This window comes from Tursiops truncatus, chromosome 4, assembly GCF_011762595.2.
Source record: "Tursiops truncatus isolate mTurTru1 chromosome 4, mTurTru1.mat.Y, whole genome shotgun sequence".
Classification (NCBI taxonomy): Eukaryota; Metazoa; Chordata; class Mammalia; order Artiodactyla; family Delphinidae; genus Tursiops; species Tursiops truncatus.
Window position 1 is genome coordinate 133575090 of NC_047037.1, and position 12616 is coordinate 133587705.

General features: G+C 47.9%; 1 protein-coding gene across 1 annotated transcript in view; it reads right to left on the reverse strand.

The window, feature by feature from the left end:
- Window positions 1-12616, reverse strand: part of RCAN1 (regulator of calcineurin 1) — a 95544-nt gene that overhangs the window by 18028 nt on the left and 64900 nt on the right. The window lies entirely within an intron of this gene.

A 12616-nucleotide genomic window follows, 5' to 3' on the forward strand; every position in this document is an offset into this window, starting at 1 on the left:
TTTCGAATACCAGTGGCCCTGTCGCTCCCGACCCCAAAAGCATCTGAGTTTTTGGCCGCTAGCTTAATTTAGTAAGTCATCAAAAATAGATTAGTCACCTGCTTTGAGCCAGATACTGAGAGGTAGGGGTACGCACAAAGCAGCTTACCCATCCATATCCCCGGGGCTCAAAATGTTCTGTGTCACATAATCTACTCCAAATAATACATCGAGAGAGTGTGTCCCTCGCTCCTCACACAGCAATTCTTTATTTTTTTTCTGGCTCAACACATTTCTACGGGTGACTACCCGGGCATTTGCAGGATGTTCTCTCTACTCCTGAAATTATACTCTCATGCAAGTGAATGGTGGGGACGTTATTATAGGGCTGACCTAGATTCCGCTCAAACCACAGTTGGTTTCTTTAGCAATCATTAGGGCGACATGACTGGGCCATACCAGGGAGGCACACAGCACGACTGAGAATCAGAACTTAACATATTTCTATAAAACTGGCTTACGATGAATGAAGACAGAAGGGTTTTGTTACGACCAATATTCAATGACACGGTTGGAAAGATGATCTAAAAGTAGACTGAGATACAGGTATTCTCAGGGTGTGCCTTTTAAGATAGTTTTTCAAAAGATCATTTTGAGAAGACAGCATTTTAAACTGCTCTTGTAAGAGTCTAGGATACAGTTTGATCAATATTCTTATGTTGAACTAACTGTCGGAAGACAGAGGCTGACTTCACCCTTGAGTCTGAGCTGCCCTGGCGCTTCCATCCCGAGGGAGGTCGTGGTGGCACTATTGGCCCTGTGGAGGAGAAATTACGTGGCACATACAGTGATCAACTGTCAGGGTCTGCTGAGCCCCACTTCTGCTCTTACAACCCCCCCAACCAACCAAAAACCCAACAGGTATCCTTTGAGACAGAGCTTCTTGTGCAGGAAGTTTATTAGGGGGTTCTTCTGGGATCAACACCCAGGGAAGGAGAGGAAAGCGGAGGGGAGGGAGGGGAGGGGAGAAAAAGAGGCTGGGTAGAGGGAGAGTAGGGCTACCATGTGGTCCCACTGGCAGCCTCGCTGGTTGGTCCTGTGGGGTGTTCTGAAGACAGGATGACCCTCATTGGAGCAGAAGGGCTGGGCCTTGATACCCCACATTGGTCATCTCTGGGATGGGGGCGGTACCTTGAGAAGGAGGGGACTTAGCGGGGTGGCTCTCAGCTGAAGTCATCCCCAAAGGGGGCAAGTGACAGGGCAGCTGGGGGACAAATCCAGTATTCTTGAAGGGACCTGGGTGTGTCACTGTGTCCCTCAACCAACCAACCAATGAACCAATGAAACAGACCCAAAGTCAACGAACCAAAAAGACCCAAATTCAAAGATCTGCACCCTAAGTTAATCATCTGAAATTTCTGACAAATACAACAGACTTTAAACTGGACACCATGAAAATACGACTGATTCCACTCCAAATCATTAGCCCATCTCCCCAGGTAAGGAACTTCTAAAGGAATATGGTAGTGAACTGTAGTACACTCGATAGTTTAAACTTTCAGTGTAAACCAGGTCAACTAAAACCTTGAATAATGACTCAACCATTTCCCTCCTAGGAGTTTATTCTAAGGAAATCCTCAGGGCTGTGGGCAAAGATTTAGATGCAAATACATTCCCTGTTATTTGCATATTCTTTATGCAAATAACACATTAGAACAAGCTAACCATCCTATCAGTGACCAGCTAGTAAGTATGCTGAATCAATCACTATAAAGCCACTCACACCTCACGGGAAGGAAGTGAAAACTACTTAACGACATAAAACGATGTTCACAACTTGCTGTTAAGAAAAGAAATGCAGGTTTCAAAGCAGTGTTTACTGTTGTGACTCCAATTTGGTGAAAAGAAAAAGCACGCACGTTAGTATTAAAGAAGATTGCAGCGTTTTCCTTCTTCGCTTCTTTGGACTTACTAGAATTTCAACAACGCACATTTATTACTTTTGCAATAACCAAACGGCTTTTCTCTTTCCCCTCCCCCCACTATATGTTCTATATCAATGGTCAAGGAAACCATGGTTAACAGATACACTAAGTAAGGTGGAACGTTAGTCAGAGAGGAAATCTACTCCTTTCTTTGCATAGCAGTCTGGTGTCATGAATTTTAATTCCTTAAGAAACCATTCCCAAACCTGGTATTTTTAACTCATTAATATTTCGGAGTGCCAACTGTTGGAAAAATCCCATGTCTTCCTTAAATACCTGTAAAGACAGGGATTTCACCAGGAAATATTTATTTTGCTTTTCTTTTGATAAGCTCTCCTGCCAGCCATCTTTATCTGGTGAAACGCCCAACTCATCAGCTGTATGTGCTGAAGCAGTCTCCACGGAGTCGAGGTCAAGCACCGGCCAGCACAGGGTCCTGCGATTCCGTCCGGCTCCACAGTGTGGGTCGCTAGGCTGAGCACTGCCTTAGTGTGAGCAGACCTCACACGGCACATTCTGCAGGCTCCAGAGTGTGCTCATCAGAGAATATCTGATCTTGGGGGGAAAATCTCCCATCTGGGTCTTTCAAATGTTCCCAAGGGTGATGCCTTCTCAGAGCAAAACTATCAAGTTCTTTCCTGTCACTGCCATGTCACCACATATACTGCTTCCTCATCTGTGTTTTTTTCCTCTGTTCTTCTGTCCCAGAATCACATCCGGGTCTTTTTTTTTTTCCTCTCCCTGGGACAGTCCTGCCCTCTGCATCTCCCTTCTAACGAGACTGGAACGTACCTAATGAACTTTTCACCGTGACTGCGTTAATGATGACAGCTATTTAATGTATAAGACCTCCCAGAGAATTTGTATTTAATCAGCAACTTCTGGAGATCAAAGTCTCAGCCCCAATGGAAGGCATCACTAAGGGGAAAGTTCCACGCAGCAAGTCAGTTATAGGGAAGAATTCCTTGGACAGGTGGGCTCTTCTGGGGCCGGGTGTTGCCTACCTGGAAAGGAGACACACATTTTTTGAGCATCTGCATTGAGCAGATTCTTGTCTGGGCTGTTTGGAGTTAAGAACAGACTTCCATGCCTAAGGAAAATCACTCATTTGTTTCTTGTTCAACCACCATTTAACAAGGATCTACTCCGTGCCTTCTCGAACTCCACCGCTCTGTCCAATTACACCTATTACATATTCTCATAACACTGGGGACCTCTAGTTCTTAGTACTTATCATATTTTAACTGGTTTCCTCCACTAAACTAAGGGCAGACCAAGTCATGGACCCTGGAACACTTAGGACCCCCCATAAATATTTGTTGAACCAAGCATGCAGCTAAGTACCTGACTCTTCACTGCAGACACAGAGAAGAGAAGGGCATGACTCTTCCTTCAAGAACTCACGGTCAAATCAATCGTGAAATTCTTACTAAGCCATTACCAGGTGTCGCGTACTCTACGAGGGGGTTCGAAAGCCTAAGCCACAGCGCCTGACCTTACAGGGGCTTAAGATTGAAGCTTGGGAGGTAAGACTGCCACTCCAGTAACGTGGTAACATGCATGACCCCATCTGTGTTGCAGGCAGTAAGAGCTCAGGATACTGGAGGTGGAGGGTGGTGATCAGTGATGATCCCATCTCAATACCCCATTAGTCCAATTACAGAAAGTCCTGTGGATTAAGGCCTTGAGAATAGGGTTAGATTTTAAATAGGGGGGGAAAGGATATATTCCTGTATTTTCTCATTACTACTTGAATAAAAGGTATTAGGAAAGTTAACATTTTCTTCATCCACTACCGTGCAGAATCAAATAAGGAGCTGCTTTTATGAAAAGACATATACACATATACACACTAACAAACGTAGTAAGGTAGATAGCTAGTGGGAAGCAGCCGCATGGTACAGGGATATTGGCTGGGTGCTTTGTGACAGCCTGGAGGGGTGGGATAGGGAGGGTGGGAGGGAGGGAGACGCAAGAGGGAAGACATATGGGAACATATGTTTATGTATGACTGATTCACTTTATTATAAAGCAGAAACTAACACACCATTGTAAAGCAATTATACCCCAATAAAGATGTTAAAAAAAAAAAGACATATACAGTTTGTTCATTTTGAACAAATTTCTTTGAGTGCCTGCATTTGGTGCGGCACTGGTTCAGTGTTGGTGTTTGTTCATCTCATGTCCTGGATTTCTTGGGAAATCCTACTTTTGTTACTTTGATTTATTCCTAAAATACAAACGATTCGTGCAATACATGTGGCTATGTTTTTAACATTTTGGTAAAAATATCAAAATAAATGAACATATTAGACAAAAATCTTCTGTTAGTTCACAGAGCCAAACTGGGGCTTGGGGAATAATGTATCCATCAGTGTGAGGGCAGAGGAGGACGCAGGGGGCTACTCTAAAGGCAATTCTGGCAGATGGCATTTTCTGAAGACAGCTGCCACAAACCTCCTATCCCACATGCTCTTGTAGAACCTTGCCATTCCCCCATCAAGGGGAGGGGTGTGTATCCTCCACCCTTGAATGTGGGAGGGCATGTGTGAGTGTCTCAACAGACACTGTATGGTGGAAATGACACCATATGACTTCCGAGGCTAGGTCATAAAAAGCCATGCACTTCCGCCTTGTTCTCGTGGAACCTGGTCACCATGTTTGCGGGAAGCCCAGGCAGCCCGTGGAGGGGCCCACGTGGAGAGGAACTGAGGCCCCTGGCCCAAAGCCCTGGCTGAGCTCCCAACCGACCTGCCAGCCATGTGAGTGTGACATCTTGAGAGTAGGTTCCCTGGCGTCCAGTTAAGCAAACCCAGCAGACGCCACATGGAGGAGGGAAGACCCATCTCCGCACGAACTGCAGATTTAAGACCAAAATAAAGGACTGTTGCCGTTTTAAGCCTTTAAGTTCTGGGTGGTTTCTTTCCCAGCAATAGTAACTGGAACGACATTTCAGAGATGGCAGAAGTGACGAGGCCTCTGTAACTGATTAGACTTGGAAAGCAAGGAAGGAAAGACCAACGTGACTGACTGCTTTCCCACCCAGAGTAGGATCCTTAACAGGCAGAGTGGGAGTTAGAGGAAGGTGAGGGGTTGAGGCTGGGACGGTGACTTTGGCTTCTTGCCATTTATATAAAGTGGCCTGCTTTTCACCTGTCCATCGACGAGAGGTACATAGAGTGTAGACTGTGGAGCCAGCCTGTCTGGGTTGGAGCCCTGGCATTGCCGTTTCTTAGCTGTGTGACCTTGGGCAAGGTTCTGAACTCCCACGTGCTTCAGTTTCTCTGTCTGTAAAAGGAGGATCACGATAACAGGACCTACCTCACAGGGTGGTTGTGACATTAATGACCTAATGGCACAGAGGAAGTTCTAGGAAAATGTCTGCCGTTGTGATCCGCAGAAATGTGGGTTGAAGAACGGCCTTACATGGTGAGGTGGGGTGAAGAACAGCCTCTCAGACGTCCACGTCCTAACCCCTGGAACTTCGAACATGGGACCTCACGTGGCAGAGGGGACTTTGCCGGCACAGGGTCCTTAAGGACCCTGAGATAGGAGACGATCCTGGATTGTCTGGGGGCAGGTCCTTATAAGAAGGAGGCAGGAGGGTCATCAGGGGCGGACCCAGACATGATGTTGGAAGCAGAGATCATGGTGATATGGGGCTGTGAAGCAACGCTGTAGCCTCTAGAACCTGGAGAAAGGCAAGGAAACAGGTTCTTGAGTTTAGCCCACTGAGACTGATTTTGGAGTTCTGACCTCCAGCGCTGTAAGCTAATAAACCTGTGTGGTTTCAGGCACTAAATCTGTGGTACTTTGCTACAGCGGCAATAGGAAACTAATCCAGATTTTAACCTTGAGGAAGGTGGCTTTATAGAACACGGAGCAGACAGAATGAAAAGAAGATGGGTTTTGGAATCAATAAAACATCTCTTTATTCCTCGTCTCCTGACTTAGCCTTGGTGGGACATTTTCTCTTTAATCTTAGCTTGCGGAGTAGCCGAAGCCCCGGCTCTGCTATGAGCACTGACCCCAGCCCTTGCGTGCTGGGGATCCATCAGTGGGCACCAGCCAGCAAGACCACAGAGGTTCTACACGGCCAGGATCTGGCCTGATTGGCTTGACATCCCTCCTGATTGGTTGGTGCCCACAAGCTACCAGTTGCTGTGAATTTCAAATATTACTACCTCTAGGCTTAAAACTCTGAGTGTCTTCTTCTGTAAATTAGGCGCAATCGAAGTCAAAGGTGGTGGAATTAGTGTAGGCGAGTAGTTCTCACAAGGTGATTTCCCGAGCAGCAGCATCTCATCACCTGGGAATGTGTTAGACGTGCAAAATGTTGCCTCACCTACTGTAGCTGGTGGAATTCTAAAATGGCCCATTCCCCCCCTTCCCCGGGGGACACGGCAGGCAGGACCATGGCCATGACAGATTTTACCCGTGATTAGGTTATGTTACACTGCACAGTGTTTTGTTTTAACTTTTTTTTTTGAGGGGGGAGGGGAGGTGCTGCATCGTGCGGGATCTTTGTTCCCCGACCAGGGATCGAACCCATGCCCCCTGCATTGGGAGCAAGGAGTCTTAACCACTGGACCGCCAGGGAAGTCCCACAAAGTCCCTTTGTGAAAGGGAGATTAGCTAGGCTGAGCCCTTCAAAGCTACCAGGCTCCTTCTGAAGGCAGAGATTTGACGTGTGAGAGGAGAGATCCCTTGTCGCTGGCTTGAAGGAGGAGGGGGCCAAGTGGCAAGGATGTGAGTGGCCTCTCGGAGGCAGGGTAGTCCCGGAAGGAAACAGGGATCTGTTCCCAGAAGCAGATTCTTCCCCAGACCTCCGGAAAGGAAGGCAGCCCAGCCTATGGCTCAATTCTAGCCTTGTGTGACCCAGAGCAGAGAAGGCAACCACACCACACCCTGAGTCCCGCCTACAGACCTGTCAGCTAATAGCTAATAAGCGGGTGTGGCGTTACGCCACTCAATTTGTGGTATTTCATTATGCAGCTAAGAATTTACTTACAGAATCAGAAGCTCTGTGTTTTAGCAAGCCCTGCAGGTGACGGCGAGGCACACTCAAGTTTGAGCACCTCTGGCGTCCATAAAGGGCCCACACAGCCGGGCCTGGCGCCGTTAGGTAGCGTGAGCAACAGCTGCGGTTGTCCTATCATATATTCTAAGGATCTTTCCGCTCCTTAATTGCATTTGAAAACGTTTTATAAAGCACGAACGCAGAAAATCTTCCAGATGTGCCCTTTTCAGGTGTAAGATCGGACTGATCCCTGGACATTCTGCAAACACCAGACAAGGGGTCCATGCAAACTTCCCTTCTCCCCTTCAACCTAAGAGTCCAGGGCAGCTGGAGCTAATAGCCATAAAGCAGCGGCAGAAGGAAAGTTCGAAGGCAAGTGGGCCAGGGAAGGCAGGACCACATCCCATCTTCTGAGAAGCTGCAAGCAGGGGCAGGTAGACCAGAGTCTCTGAAACTATAAAAGCAGGACCTACCTCCTTGGGTGGTTATGAAGCTGTAAAGGCATGCCCGGGACTCAGCACAGGGCCTGGCACAGGGATGGGGGGTCAGGGGAACTGGTCGTGCCTTTGTCCCCTTTATCATCTTCCTCCATTTCATCCTTCTGCATCCTTCTCACTTCTCCCAGCTTTTTTTTTACTCTTTTTTTTTTTTTGCGGTACGCGGGCCTCTCACTGCTGTGGCCTCTCCTGTTGCGGAGCACAGGCTCCGGATGCGCAGGCTCAGCGGCCATGGCTCACGGGCCCAGCCGCTCCGCGGCATGAGGGATCTTCCCAGACCAGGGCACGAACCCGTATCCCCTGCATCGGCAGGCGGACTCTCAACCACTGCGCCACCAGGGAAGCCTTTTGACTCTTTTTTTGATTAGTGTTAGCATGGTTTATTTTTTCCACCCACTTATTTTTAATCTATATGTACCTTTATATTTAAAGTGGGTTTCTTATGGACAATATATGGTTGGCCTTGTTTTTTGATCCACTGTCACAATCTCTGTCTTTTAATTGGTGCATTTGACTATTGACGTTCAAAGTGCTTACTGATTTAGCTGGATTCGTATCTGACATATTTGTTAGGATTTCTCTCTCCTTTTAAAATCCTTGCCAGTTTCTTACCCTGCATCATTCTTCCCATCTCTCTGGTTGGTTCCTGTGTCATCCCCCTCCCCCCACCCCCTCTACTCCTGTGAGGACTCCTTCACAGTGGGCTCTCCTGAGGGTCCTGGTGCAGGGTAACACGTGGGGATGGCCAAGGACGCTTTTGCGTGAGCTCAGGGAAGCCTGTTTATCTGAAGGCATGGCTGGAAGCTCCACCCGATTCTCTGCAGGATGGTCCACAGACAGGACCTGGAGCACAGAGAGGAGGACGCATCTTGGGAAGGATGCTGGAAAGTGAGCCTCAGAAAACGCACTGCCACGTCCTCTCCTCTGAGACGTTCCCAACTTGGGTGTTAGAAATGGCCTGTCCTTCTCTCCATCAGCCCTTCTATGGCCTCCATTTGCTTTCAGGAGAAAACCCGGCATCATGACCACAAGTGGCTCTTGCTGCCTCTTGGTGCAGGTCCCGCCCTCGACACAGTCCAGCTCCGGACACGGTCCTGGTTCATCGATGCTGCCCAGGCTGGTCTTCAGGTCTCAGAACCTTTAACCGGGCTGCCGTCTACCTGGAGCATCTCCTGGGCATCTGCTCTGGGCTGAGTCCTACTTGAATAACAATATAAACATCACTCCTCAGAGAAGCTGCCCCTGGCCCCACAGACACGGGGAAGCCCTCTATTAAGTACTCCTTTTCCTTCCTGGCACATATGACAACGGTAATTGGTCTGGGGTTTAGGGCTGGAAAATGACCTTCCTGCTGCTGGCCACACTGCCACATCTTGCCCGGGTCCCGGCTCAGCAACTCTCTGTTCACTGAGTGACCGAATGAATTAATGACCACGCTCTCTGTCAACTCCAAAATACTGATCTAAAAAGAGGAATTTAGAAAAAAGAAAAGAAAAAGATATCTGGCAGTGCTTTAAAAAAAATTTTATTTATTTTTGGCTCATTGGGTCTTCCCGCTGCGCGTGGGCTGTGCGCGGACTCCCGCCAATCACAGCGAGCGGGGGCCCCTCTTGCGGCAGAGCACGGGTTACAGGTGCGCGGGCCCCGGCGGCTGTGGCACACGGGCTCAGCAGTTGTGGCTCGTGGACTCCAGAGCGCAGGCCCAGCAGTTGTGGCGCATGGGCCCCGCTGCTCCGCGGCACGTGGGATCCTCCCGGACCAGGGCTCGAACCCGTGTCCCCTGCACTGGCAGGCGGACTCCCAACCACTGCGCCACCAGGGAAGTCCCTGGTAGCTTTGAAGACCTGTAAATGAGTGAGTGACGGAAAATCTGATTTGGGGATTCCTTTCCTTAGTCATTCAACAAGCATCTTTCTGAGCATCTTCCCTGTCCAAGGAGCCAAGCTGGTCTCCGAGAGAGAGCAGGTGAAGCAACACCGCCTTGCTCTCGGGAAGCACCCACTTTAGGTCAGAGTAAAAGGTCGGTACTCGGAACTACCCTTTAAGTCTTAGCAAACAGCGGTATGAGTGATGCGTGCGGAAGCAAGGGAGCCCAGGGTACCACTGGGTGCAGGTCGGGAAGCCTCGTAAGGCTGTGCTCCACGAACTCCAAGATCCACCCCTGAAGGCCAGTGGGCAGCTCGATAGATGGAGGCATTTGATATGTGGACGAAGCTTCTTCTCCAGCGCTGTCAGCCGTGTGAGAGCCACTGGGACCACCTTTCCGGTGCTCTGTGCCTGCAGTTGGGGGTGGGCTTACTGGCCGTCTGGGTCAGCAACCCCGGCGACTTCTCAGTGGGATGTGAGCTAAACCAGGAGGCGAGAGCAAAGCAGACTCACAAGAGCAGCCCCCCTCTAGCCCGGCCTTGTTTCCATGTCATGTCACTTCAAGTTTGCTTCTCGCTCTGGTTGGGAGACTACAGCATCACACAATGGGAAGTGTGGGCTGGTCCGCACGTGCCACTCACCCCTCCAAGACCCGGCCGGAGGACAATCTGAACCCCGACTTGACATTTTCCAACAAAAGTTTGTACCAGTGACGTACAGTGGATCCCCACCGAAAGCTGATCTGAGCCATGACTAAGAAGGTCATTTTGGAAATGAGGAAGCGTATTTTGGGCTCCTTGTGGTTTCTGATGAAAGTTGCTGCAATGTGGGACACGAGTGAAAGAAAATTGAGAAAAGAGATGAGTTCGCTCAGCCTGTCCCTGTGAAGAACGGGGGAGATGAATGAATGGGAAGATCCTTTATGTCCTAAGAGTCTGTGAGCCTATGGCTTGTCTCAGCATTTCTCAACGCTTACACTCACGACGTTTTAGACAAAACAGATTTTCCTGTGGGGTCCTGTCCTTTGCATTCTAGACTGTTTCAGTGACTCCCTCCCAGATGCCAGCAGCTCTCTCCCAGTCGCTGCTGCAACCCCAGCGTCACCCACGGATCTGCAAACGTCCCTGGGAGGAGGATTTTAGAACTCTGGGATCTAAAATCAAGCAGGTTTGTTCTAACGTCCTAAGAACAGCCCCAGCGCGCCAAACACATTCACTTAACGTCTTGTTCAACAGGAACGAATGACCTCTTTTAATACAGAGCTCCTCTGAAACGTGTCATTTCAACTGGCTCCAAAGGAGATACTGTCCGAGTCTCAACTGCTCAGCTGAACACACGGAAAAATGTTGGGAGAGTTCAGTGCATCTTGAATAAGAGGAAATCCCTCAGAGACATGACATGCTCTTTGATCATTAGAACGATGGTAAAAGAAAGTGATTTACAGAAATAAAATGGATAACGAACATTTTGGTGACTCAGAAAATGCCTAGAAGTCACATCAGGCCAAAGTTCACTTTTTCCATGAAAACAACCCCAAAACTCTGCCTAATAACAACGTCCCGCTCCAAACATTTGCCAGCAGGCTGAGAACTTACTACATTTTGGCTCTAAGAGGAAATGACGTAAAAATACTGACTCGATTCCTTGTTCACAGTTTCTTCCTTTCCGTTAGGTTTTGTTTTAAATGTAAAAAACATTTTCTTTGTTTCAAACTAAGCAGGTTTTAACTTAAAATCATTTACTGGGATAATTGAGCATTAAATTATTTGAAAAATCCCAATAATGCTGCTATTATATTGTCAACAGGTGTGTAACTACTATTTATTTTAGAAGCAGATACAAAGAAGGTGCTACACCTATGAACATGAAAGAAGAATCGCCGTAGCTTAAAACTGTCTTTGTAGTTTGAAGGTAAACACAGTGTTCTCAAATACTAAGTTATTGTAACTCTCCAGCTCAGAAAGTAGAAGTCAGAAGGCATTCACCGCACCAGGAACTGAAGAATAGGAGGAAGCGTGTTCAAAATAGCAATGGGTTTTTCCCTGAGATGTATATTTTACAAGAAATGTTCAATTCCATTTTAGATATGGAAACAGTGTGTTTTCCCCACTAAAAGGGGAAACAGGAAGGGTATAAGTAGCTTCTCCCATTACTGTATCCTATCTGGAAAATTTAAAAGGTGGAGAAATGATTAGTCATAAGTGCATGACTTGTTAAAAATGACTTTCTGGATAACAGGGACATACCTGCGTGAATGAACATTTCCCACAACCTCTATATTGGGATCCTTGCTTTGGAAAGGCTTACGTAGTAAGCAAGACAGTGGATCTTGGTGGCGGTGTTTTGTTTGGAACCCAAAGGGTCACGGAAAGATTTCCACCAGGCTGCAGCCATGCCACCCCCAGGACCAAGGGGCAGTGGTGTCAGGGAAGGACTAGGGTCCCCAGCACCCGGGCATCTCAGGACCTGAGCCCAGGCATGGGGACTCTCCCAGCACACCTGAGAGATCGGGGTATTTCCAGTGGAACCAAGAGAAGAGCTTTCATGGGTGATCTATTATCTCCACAGTTCTCTCCTCACCTGCTCCCTACCATGTAGGCAAATACCCTCTAGGAGATAGAAAATTTGGAAACAATGGTCCCAGCAGAAAAAGTAAAAACCTGTCATGAAGGGGCCAGGAGAATGAGAGAAACTAAGTACCTCTCCCACTGCTATGGACTGAATTGGGTCCCCCCAAGTTCATATGTTGAAGCCCAAACTCCCAATGTGATGGTACTAGGAAGTGGGGTCTTCAGGAGGTGATTAGGTTTAGATGAGGTCATGAGGGTAGAGACTGCATGATGGAAACTAGGATCCTCACCAGAAGAGGGAGAAAGACCAGAGTTCACTCTCTCTTTGCCACATGAGGACACAGCAAGAAGACAGCCATCTTCAAACCTCACCAGCAAGGTGAAGAGAGTTCTCACCAGAACCTGTGTCGTGCGTGTACCTGATCCCAGACTTTCCGGAGTCCAGAACTGTGAGAAATACACGTCTATTGTTCAAGCCACCCAGACTATGGAGTTTCGTTACGGCAGCCCGAAATAAGAAGACTCACCATCACTTAGCTTTGGAACAGGACTGTGAACCAAAGTCTATGGACTCTAAGCTCATGTTCTTAAGAACTGCACTTTTATCACTTTGTGAGAAACACTGAATTAAGACATTCAATATGTTTTAATTACAGGGTGCTGTTTGCTTTCAAAGCTATATATGAAATTTGTTTTGCA